Source organism: Triticum dicoccoides, chromosome 7B (assembly GCF_002162155.2).
Source record: "Triticum dicoccoides isolate Atlit2015 ecotype Zavitan chromosome 7B, WEW_v2.0, whole genome shotgun sequence".
Lineage (NCBI taxonomy): Eukaryota > Viridiplantae > Streptophyta > Magnoliopsida > Poales > Poaceae > Triticum > Triticum dicoccoides.
The window spans coordinates 654,459,617-654,471,036 of NC_041393.1; positions in this window are offsets into that span (position 1 = coordinate 654,459,617).

The following is an 11,420-nucleotide window of genomic DNA, read 5'->3' on the forward strand; positions in this document are numbered from 1 at the left end:
TTTTGGGGGGGAAATGGAAGGAAATAGTGGGGGCTGCTACCGACCAACGGGCCCGGGGGAAGGAGAAGGCGAGCACGCGCGCGTCCTCTCGTGTCCGCGCCGACAAAAATCCGGCTCAAAAATGAGCCAGGAATGGGTCGGCAGGTAGACGAAAAGCGGACACGCGTCCGTTTGGGTCGGCGCGTTGGGCCAACTTTTCTGTCCGCGCCGACCCAAACGGACGCCCGCGGACGAAATGGGTCGCCCAGTTAGAGTTTCTCTTATGTATGTATTGTAATGTGCATATAGAAAACTGAACCATATATACATATACTTATGTGATGTACGTACATACAATGGCTCAAACCATGCATGCATAGGCCGCTAAAACAGTAGAAACCGTGCTGCATGGCATGGCAGTCTGTGAAAGGAAACTCATATGGCTAGCAACAAACCTATCAATTTTACTACAACTACACTACTTTACGTGATCTATATATGGTACAGTGATAGCTATATAAGGACCTACAAATGTGAGTAACTCTACATACAAAGATGCATCTCTATATATTTACACAGGGGGCCATCGATCACATCAGAGCCAAGAAGATGAGACGGCGAGATTGAGGTTCAGGTCAAGGTTCAGACCAGCGGTGTCTGAGCGGCGGTGGTCGTCGGCTACTCGACCCCTCGCCGGCACGGCGGCAGACTCCTCGGAACTCCTATCGCCTCATCGGTCGCCGTTGCAGCCACGACAACACAACACAGACGCACCACCACCACCCACTGAAGTTACTCAAGAACTAATTCTCCGGCCGGCCGGAAATCGCGCGCGTCAGTCAGGATGGCACCCACGGCGGCGGAGCAGCACACGAGGAAGGCGGTGGGGCTGGCGGCGCGCGACGCCTCCGGCTACCTCTCCCCGCTCGCCATCACCCGGAGCCCGGGTGACATGATGGCCGACACGCGGTGGCACGCGACATTCGTCCCCGACTTCGTCACGGCGCGCACACTCGTCGCCAACGACGGCGAGATCCTCCTTCGCCATGGCGCGCTCCGGATGGTGTTGATCGACAAGCGAGGCGTGACGGTGGACGCGCGGTACATGCGCGAGGGCGAATACATCGAATTCGGGCAGGCGATCTCGTTTCCGTGTCATGTGGCTAGGGTTGGACAGCGCATTCAGGCACCAAGCGCGTCATCGTTGCATGAGGGGCCTGGTACACAGCACACGGAGGAACGGCATGCAGCGGCTGGATGCGCGACATCTGGCGCGGGGAGCGCGGCCGGATCAGATCCATGGCCACCCCACCGCCATGCGGGGCCCAGCAATGGCGTCGAGGTACTTAATGGCCACCGAGGGGGCGCGGGCGCTACCAATCCCCCACCTACCACCACTCCTATCGGACCCGATTCGCATCTGGCATATCTCTTCGGGCACCTGTGGGAGCGATCTAGGGTTTCCTCCCCTTCTCCACCCCCGCCGCGCGATTCCTTCGGCTGGTGGCGTGGCAAGGTCGGCGGCGACGACCGCTCCTTTGCGCAAGTCGCAGAGGGCTCGAAGATCCGTCTCGATCCATCCAAGGCGATGAGGGATCAAGGCGGGGGAAGATTCGGAGGGCGACGCGACTTCGCTGGCCGTGGTGGGTTCGGGGGTGGACGCCGACCACCGCCACCCAACCAGACTCGCAACATGGTGTGGCAGCGGCCAGATCCACCGACGGCCACGGCCGGGAGCTCCAGATCCGCGGGCGACGGCGGTGGCGACAAGTGGGAGGCGGCGGCGCGGGCGATGGGAGGGGGGCCAAGGAGTGGGAGACTCAGAAGACGGCGGCCCCCAAGGAGGCGATTCCTCCTCCTGCTGCAGATTCGACCACAACCCCAGCCCCCAAGAGCTCCGTGGAGCGATGCCTCAACTGCAACAACTCAGGTCATTTCACTCCGCGTTGCCCTACTATTCGTTGCGAGAAATGCAACAAACTTGGTCATATGGCTCAGCTGTGCCAATCGCTTAGGCCGTGGGAGTGTGTTCCTATGCTGTGCGGGTTTCAATCACCTGGACAGGGCTTTTTCTATATCCCTGATTTGTGTGCTGCTAAACAGAGTTCTGAGAAAACTAATAATGTAGTTATCACTGTCATAGAAGGGACTGCTACTGTGAAAGAGATAGAACATGAATTCAATTGCATCTTTGCACATAAACCTGGCAAGAAAAAATGGCGATGTACTGCTCGCTCCATTAGTCCAACGCAATTTGTCATGCGGTTCCCGAATGCTAGTGAAGTGGAAAGAGCATGTTGTTATGGTAAGCGTCTTCCTTTGAAGGATGGTTCTATCATTGTGTGCATTACTTCATGGTCTGCATCTGTGGGGGCTAAGGGGAGTATGGAAAAAGCTTGGGTTCGTGTTAGAAATGTTCCACTGGAAAAAAGATGCCCGGAGCATGTTGCATATGCTGGGGGGCTGGTTGGTATTACCTTGGAGGTGGATGAGGCAACATTACATAAGCCTGAGTATGCCAGGATATTGCTTGGATGCAGGGAGGTTAAGAAAATTCCTCCTTCTGCGGAAGGGATGCTGGGTGAACAATTCTATGATTTTTTCTATGAGGTTGAGAAGGTGGTATCTGTTGGGGGAGAGAAAAATCAAACCTCCATTGCTGTTGACAGTGGTGCATCCCCATCAGTACCTAAAAAAGCTAGGGTGGATTCATACCCAGCTTCCTCTATGGAGCAAGGGGATACTGATGCTTCTATGGTGGGGAATCAGTCATCACAAAACTATGATAAAAATTATCAAAGACTAGCTGTTGTGTCTGAAAATGAGGAAGAGGAGGACAGTGACGAAGGGAATCATACTGAGCTGCTTATTGAATCTATGGCCAGAGAACATGATAAAGAAAATGTGTCACATTATGATTCTCCTGTCAACAACACGGCTGCTGGGAACATTGGTGATGAGATGAGTTGTGAGGATGGGGGTATCCTGCCTGCCAACAGAAAAGGTGCTTGGGAAATTATTCAAACCCCTATTCCTCCTTCTCCCATGTTTATGTCTCATTGTGAAAGTGCTCATGGGCATGTGTACCCTCCCTTGCTAGATTACGTGAGCTGGCCCTCCCTGCCTCATATAGTCCCTCTTGAAGAAGGGTCGACAGAGGGTGGAGGGGATTGCAGTGCTTACACTGTTGAATCGCCCAACGGGTCTCCTCTCAGGGAAGTGGTGATATCTGAAGAATTGACTTCACGAAGACAGTTTGAGAAGCTGGAAAAAATGGAGGACAGGGCCACTAATAGAATGAAGAAGCGTGACCTTGAAGGTAAAAATATGCTCAACACAAAAAACCAATTCTCTGTGTTATCTAATACTGAGATTGTCTTGCGTGCCTCCCTTATGGGAGTTCAAATTCCTGATGACAACTTTGCTACTGTTGATGTTATCCGTGAGCTAGAAATTTCTAGGAATTTACTTCTAGATAAGAAAAATGAAAAGGATCCTCCCAAGATCGTTATTAATGATGGGTTGGGCAACAGTGTTCCATTATCCTTGACATGGGAAGAAGATAAAGATGAGGAGGAACCTTTTATTCTTGTCCAATCCAAACAAAAGAAAAAAAGAAACCAGAGAAGACGAACAGTGGTCATTTCGCCCCATAAAGACCCTGTTAGACCCATGACTAGAAGTCAGAAGAAGGAGGAGGGGGAGGGTAAGGCTGCTAAGAATCATGGCAGACCTACCAGGGTGAGAGATAAACCTGATCGTTATAAATGATTAGCCTCTTTTGGAATTGTAGGGGGGCAGGTAAGAAGGGCATGTCTACCTGTCTCACTGATCTGATCAATGCCAATGAGGTGGATTTCATTGGGTTGCAGGAAACCATGAAAAGTAGTTATAATCCTTCTTTTTTTAGAAAATTAGATCCACACCAAAGATTTATGTGGGAATGGAACCCTTCTAGGGGGAAATCTGGGGGAATCCTTTGTGGGGTCAATAAGGATAAGTTCGACATCATGGAAGTGGAACATGGGAGATACATTTTGCAAGTTAAACTCTTTGATAAGAGCAGAAGTTGCAATTGGGTGCTGATGGTAGTTTATGGGGCGGCTCAGGATGAGAATAAACCAGAATTTATAGCAGAGATGTCATCTATGTGCCATAAAATCTCTGTTCCTTATATAGTTGGAGGGGACTTTAACATCATTCGTCACAATGGAGAGAAGAACAAAAGAACCCCTTTATCTCATTTCTCTGATGTCTTTAACTCAGTTATACACCTGCTGGGGCTGAGAGAGATTCATATGTCAGGTGGCTATTACACCTGGTCGAACAAACAGGAACACCCTACCCTGGAAAAGCTGGATAGAGTTTTAATGTCTTCAGACTGGGAAGATCTTTATCCCCTTGTCTCTGTTAAAAAGCTAGTTAAGGAGATTTCTGACCATAATCCCTTACTATTGGATGGGGGAGTGGCTTCTCCTAGAGCACCTGGTAGCAGATGCTTTAAGTTTGATAACGCTTGGCTAAGCAATCCTGAGTTTCTTCCTCTAGTAGCTGCTATCTGGGTGCAACCTGTTTACACTAGTGACCCTATTGATGTTTTAAATATCAAGTTGAAAAGAATTAAGAAATTCTTCAAAGGATGGGGGTCCAACATTTTTGGTCAGTATAAAATTAGGAAAAATCTTATCAGGCTCGAGCTTCAGGAGCTGGAGAAAATGGAAGAAGAAAATGACCTGTGTGGGGAGGCCTATACTAGGAAGTTGAATATTCTAGTAGAGCTTAATAACATTTATACTGAGGAAGAGACCCATTGGCACCAGTTTTCGAGTGGGAGATGGCTTCTAAAAGGAGACAACAACACTGGCTTCTTTCACAGGGTAGCCAATGGGCGTCGTAGGAAAAATTCCATGGTTTCATTGGAGTGTGGCTCCGTGGTTATAGAAGGGACCAAAAACCTGCTTTCTCATGCTACCAATTACTACAGAGAGTTGTTTGGACCAGCCCCTGGCAACATTTGCCATATCGACGCCTCATTATGGTCCCAGGATGAAAACATCATGCCTGAGGATAATGAGTATCTAACCCGCCCTTTTTCTCTTGAAGAAATCAAGACGGCACTGTTTGCGATGAAACCTAATCGTGCCCCTGGACCAGATAATATTCCTGCGAATTCTATCAACATTGCTGGGGCGTTGTGAGTCCAGAGTTGTTCAATCTCTTTGAGTGGTTCTATGAGGGAAAATTAGATGTTCAACGCTTGAACTATGGGGTTATCACGCTGCTCCCTAAATCTGGGGAGGCAAATAGGATACAGCAGTATCGACCTATTTGCTTGCTGCGATGCCCATACAAACTGATCACGAAAGCTATGGATCTTAGGGCTGCGAAAGTTGCTAGCAAAATTTTTAGCATCCAGCAGAATGCCTTCATTAAGGGGAGACACATTGTGGATGGCATCCTATCTTTGCATGAGGTGCTGCACTATACTCATGTGAAAAAAGATGTGGGAGTGATATTTAAGATTGACTTTGAGAAAGCCTATGACAAAGTCAACTGGGAATTCCTTCTGGATTGTCATGTTAAACGAGGCTTTAATTCAAAATGGTGCGGGTGGGTGTCTCAAATCCTTAAGAATGGCACGGTTAGTGTAAAGATCAATGACGAGATAGGGCCCTATATCCAGAGCGCTAAAGGGGTGAGACAAGGTGACCCACACTCTCCGTTTCTTTTTAATCTTGCGGCAGAATGCCTGACTAAGATGGTCATTTCAGCCCAAAAAAATAATCTCATTAAGGGGCTTGCTTTTGGGTTGGTAGAAGGAGGGGTAGGCATCCTGCAGTATGCAGACGATACTGTCTTGTGCTTCGAACATGATGTTGACAAAGCTATCAACATTAAGCTGTTGTTGTATCTTTTCGAGCTTATGCCTGGCTTAAAAATTAACTATGATAAGAGCGAAGTGTTTGTGGTGGGAGGGGATAATGACACGGACAGCATATATGCTGATCTGTTTGGCTGTCGTGTGGGATCCTTACCTATGAAATATTTAGGAGTTCCAGTTACTTATTCCACTCTTAAGAACATTGAGTTGGATTCCCTGGATGTTAAAATGGTCAAGAAACTGGATGCATGGGTGGCATATGCGGCCTCCTCTGGTGCTAGGCTCACCTTGCTTGATTCTAGTTTGGATGGTATCCCATCTTACTTGATGTCGATGTTCCTTTTCAACAAAACATTGATAGAAAAGATTAACAAACATCGCAGACATTTCTTTTGGAGGAGGAAGAATAAGAAGCGTGCTTATCATATGGTTAAATGGGCTAGAATTTGCCGATCGAGAAATATTGGTGGCTTGGGCATAAAAGACCTTCACAAACAAAATATCAGCCTACTTGTGAAGTGGTGGTGGAAACTGGAAACTGGTGATGGGTTATGGCAACGCATCATCCGGGCAAGATATTTCAGAAACAAAACGGTCGCGAACATTCGCAGCCGCTTCTCTGACTCTCCCTGTTGGAAATCTATCATGAAGGTCAAAGACGTTTATATGGCCGGGAGAAGAGTCAATATTAACAAGGGGGACCTGGCAAGGGTTTGGCATGACCCATGGGTGGAAAATGATATCCTGCGGGAACGTTTCCCTGTTTTGTATGATATCTGTCAAGATCAAGATTGTTCTATCGCCTCTTTTGTAGACAATGAATATAATATTCCCTTCAGACGTAGACTCTTTGGAGAGCTGGAGGAACAATGGAAGTGGATGGTGTGTGAGGCTAAGAAGTTGCATCTGAATGAGAACCCTGATGCTATTTCCTGGTCTCTGAATAGGGGAGGTAGATTCACCACTAAATCTGTATATAAGTGGCTGGAGAGAGACTTATCTGGCCCTAATTATAAGTGGGTATGGAAAGCGACTATCCCATTGAAAATAAAAATTTTCCTATGGCAATTATTCCAAAATGCTGTTCTCACGCGCGATAACATGCGGCGGAGGAATTGGCCAGGGAACCCGGTGTGCTCTTTTTGTACTAATGTGGAAACTGCTAACCATCTTTTTTTTCACTTGCCCTCTCGCCCGCACAGTTTGGGGGGTGCTGGGGTGGACTGTTGGGGCCTCCTGTGCTCCCAGGTCAATATGGCAAAGTCTGGCTTGGATGTATAATTTGTTCCCTGGAGGCAAAAAATTCTATATGATGGTCATTGCGGCAGTATGCTGGGGAATTTGGTGCCTTCGCAACAAAACTACTTTTGATAAGTATAATGCTCGTTCTCCGCTGGAGGCTGTCTTCACCGCTTGCTCTTTTATGTTATACTGGGCAGGGTTGCTTAAGGAGGATGACAGGAGGAAATTCCAGGATGGCGTGAAGAGACTGGCTCATGTGGCAGCGGCACTGGCGGACAGACCTTATGCGCGTGGCAGGCTTCTGCTGGGAGATGGTGATGGCATACAGATTGGTTAGATCATGATAGTCTCATCTTAGCTTAGCCTTATATCCAGTGGGGTTTGATGCCCGCTGGATCGCTCCTTTTGGTGTTGATTATTCTATCTTCTCAAGGCTAGACTCTAGTCAGGTTAAATCTGTAGCGAGCTTTGGTTGATTGTGTCGTCAGGTTTTCGCCCCACGGCTGATAGTCCGCTTCAGGGCTATCATGCAGTGGGTTTCCTGGCGATGCACCAACCCGCTCTTCCCCTTTCAGTCTCCTTTGCTTAGTAGTTGGTCTTATTCGGCTCAATGCTCATTTTGCGTTGCTCTCCAAACAACAGTAACAGACTGATGTATTTCCGTTGATTGCAAAATTAATGGAAAGGGGTGTGAGCCCGGTTGGAAAAAAAACATCCCGCCATCGGCTACTGATTATTCTGACGTGTCCTGCTGTCAGCGTGACGTGCCCAGCCGGTCACCTGCAATAACATTATCCATGTCAGGCGGATTAATATTTTCCAGTGCTGATGTTACTGTTAAACCAGGATAATGGGCAACTGCTCGACACCCTTGGGGGTGCGGCTATCTCATTATATATAAGTATCAAAGGGTACAAGTACAAGGTGTATACACAAGTCTACGTATAAATAAGCCTACATATACATATACAGTCTAACACCTTCCCTCAATCTTAACTGTGGCCTGAAGTACAAACTAAATTAAGATTGCGCCTGCAGCCTACAAACTGTGGTTGTGAAAGAGGCTTCGTGAAGATGTCAGCAAGTTGATCCTTTGATGATATGAACTTGATGCTAAGCAACTTCTGTGCAACACGCTCTCGAAGGAAGTGATAGTCAACCTCAATGTGTTTTGTCCGAGCATGAAACATTGGGTTAGATGACAAGTATGTAGCACCAATGTTATCACACCAAAGCACTGGAGAATGAGCCGAAGGGACTCGCAACTCTCTTAACAAAGACTGAACCCAAATGATCTCAGTCGTCGCATCAGCAACTGCTTTGTACTCGGCTTCCGTGCTGCTGCGAGACACTGTAGCCTGCTTGCGAGCATTCCAAGCGATCAAGTTAGAGCCAAGAAACACTGCATACCCCCCGTGGATCGCCGGTCATCATGACTACCAGCCCAGTCTGCATCTGAAAAGGCTGAGATCTCATAAGACGGCGCATGTTGGAGGAGCAAACCATAAGATGCAGTGAGTCATATATAACGCACGATATGCTTCACAGCTGACCAATGGGATGTTGTGGGTGCATGGAGAAACTGACAGACACGATTGACTGCATAAGAGACATCTGGTTTGGTGATAGTAAGATACTACAGGCCTCCAACAAGACTGCGGTACTCAGTGGCATCATCAGGGGAGAGAGGGTCTCCATCAAAAGCAGACAACCGATCAGTGGCAGACATAGGATTAATGGCAGGTTTACACTTCAGCATACCAGCACGACGCAACAAATCCAGAGCGTACTTCTTCTGAGTAAGAGTTACTCTAGCAGAAGACTGTGAAACCTCCAGACCAAGGAAGAAGTGCAGAGCACCGAGATCCTTGACAGCAAAATCACCACTCAACGCAGCCACAAGACGATCTGCCGCAACATCTGAGGAACTGATGAGAATGATATCATCAACATAGACCAGTAAGTACATCGTAACCTCAGGACGCTGAAGAAGAAACAGTGATGTGTCAGCAGTGGAGGGAATAAACCCAAGCGCCTGCAAAACCGAGCCAAGACGTGCGTGCCAGGCACGGGGAGCCTGCTTAAGCCCATAGAGCGCCTTAAATAGACGACAGAGATGATCAGGACATGCAGGATCCACAAACCCTGGTGGCTGACGCATATAAACCTCCTCCTCCAGAACTCCATGCAAAAAAGCGTTCTGCACATCAAGCTGGCGGAGAAACCATCCTCAAGTAACAGCAAGGAACAACAGCAAACGAATGGTAGTGGGCTTGATAACTGGACTGAACGTGTCTTCATAGTCAAGACCATACCTCTGTTTGAAGCCCTTAGCCACTAGCCTTGCCTTGTAACGCTCGATGGAGCCATCAGCATGACGTTTAACTTTAAACACCCACTTAGAGTCAATGATATTGACCCCAAATACTGGAGGAACAAGCTGCCAGGTGTCGTTCTCTAGCAATGCTTGAAACTCCTGTTCCATCGCGGCACGCCAGTGAGGAATGCCTAGTGCATCCTGAAAATGGCGAGGCTCAGCAGTGGGATCCTCAGCAGCATGAGCCATGCACGCGGCGAGCCATGCTACAGTCCCATCGGTCCGGATCTTAGGCTGAAAAACACCTGTCTGACTGCGTGTGCAATGTCGAGGAGCAGCAGGCTGTGGTTGCGACGCAGGGCTTGATGCAGGCGACGAAGGAGGCGACGCCGAGTCGCCAAGGCTCACGCCAGAGCCACTTGGCGTCGGAGAAGCAGGCGGTGTGGAGCCCGACAAGGCCGAGTCACCCAGGCCCACGCCGGAGCCACTGGGTGCTGGAGGGGCGGGCGGTTGTGAGCCCGGTGAGGCTGGCCCATCAGGAGCCGAAGCCGGCGCGTGCGAGCCCGGCGTGGCCGGCCCAGGAGAAACCTCCTGTGAAGCCGGCTCGGGCGACTCCCACGAAGCGGGCGAGGGAGATGCCCGCGAGGCGGCTTCGGGTGAGGGCGATGCCCGCGAGGCAGCTGCGGGCGCAGCTCCCGCGGGTTGCTGGGTACTGCCCGGTATGCATGCCCCATGCACGCGATCGTCCTCTGGATGTGGAGCGTGCGCCGGTGCCTGTTCCTCAAGAAGCTCAAGACGAGCGCCACGGCCAACACCTGCAACATGGTTAAGGAGCAACACAGGAGCATTTGCAACATCCACAAATTGATCAGGCGTACGTGTGGTAGAAGAATCATCTGGCATAAGAGTGATAGAGGTATTCGGAAGTGCACGAAAGGGAAACACATTCTCATCAAATACAACGTCACGAGAAATGTAAACGCGATTGGTGGGAACATGTAGGCATTTGTACCCTTTGTGAAGGGAACTATACCCAAGAAAAACGAGTTAATTGCAGAAAACCACCACATTTGGGGCATCGTTTGCAGAAAACCTCTGCAGAGTGTACAAACTAATCATGATTAGCCGTGTCCCCGGTTATGGACATCTTGAGTATCTAGTACTTGATTTTCCTGTGAATCTTATCATGTTACTTTAATTAAATATTGTCAGGTTTAATGAGTTCTTTTAATTGGGATTGAGAATGCTGTCAACCATTCTCAATGTTTAACAACCACCATGATAGTTAAATAAATTTATTCTTTTGATGTGGGAAAAAATTGGCTTTTCGCAAAAACATTATAACCATAGAGCTTTTCCACCAGCCAAATATGCATGTAGAGATAGCCATTTTTTTCATCATTGCTCTATGGTGTGAATTTCCAGTACATTCAATGTACTGACCCTCTGTGGCTGCAACGTCTCATGTTGCAGGATCTTACGACGAGTAAGTGATACGTTAGGGTTACGATTTCCTATACTCAACTTTGCCGTTGGTGTTGATGGGAATCCACAACCTTGTTGCTTCCGCTATTTGGATTGAGGTAATAGTATTTATGTTACTTTATACATATGATTTACCTCTGTTATAAATCCTCGAGTACTGTGTGTGTCAGCATACCGATCCAGGGATGACACGTAAGCACAATGACTTGACCCATTCGGGTCGGGTTGCTACAAGATGGTATCAGAGCACATGTTGACTGTAGGACGTGACCCTAGGAACTGGCAAGCCCATAGGAAAGATTTTTCTCTACAACTTTCTTTTCAAAAGAATCTTTTACCTCTCTTCTCTTCTGAGCTTATTCAAAAATTATTTCTAGTGAGACTATACCCCTCTCCCCTTTTGACCACTCGAAGATACGACTGATGAGACCACTCCAAGAAGGACCAGATATCAGACAACTAAGACCACTTGGAATAAAGAGGATTTTTATCGTGCCTTACAATGAAGGAAACTAC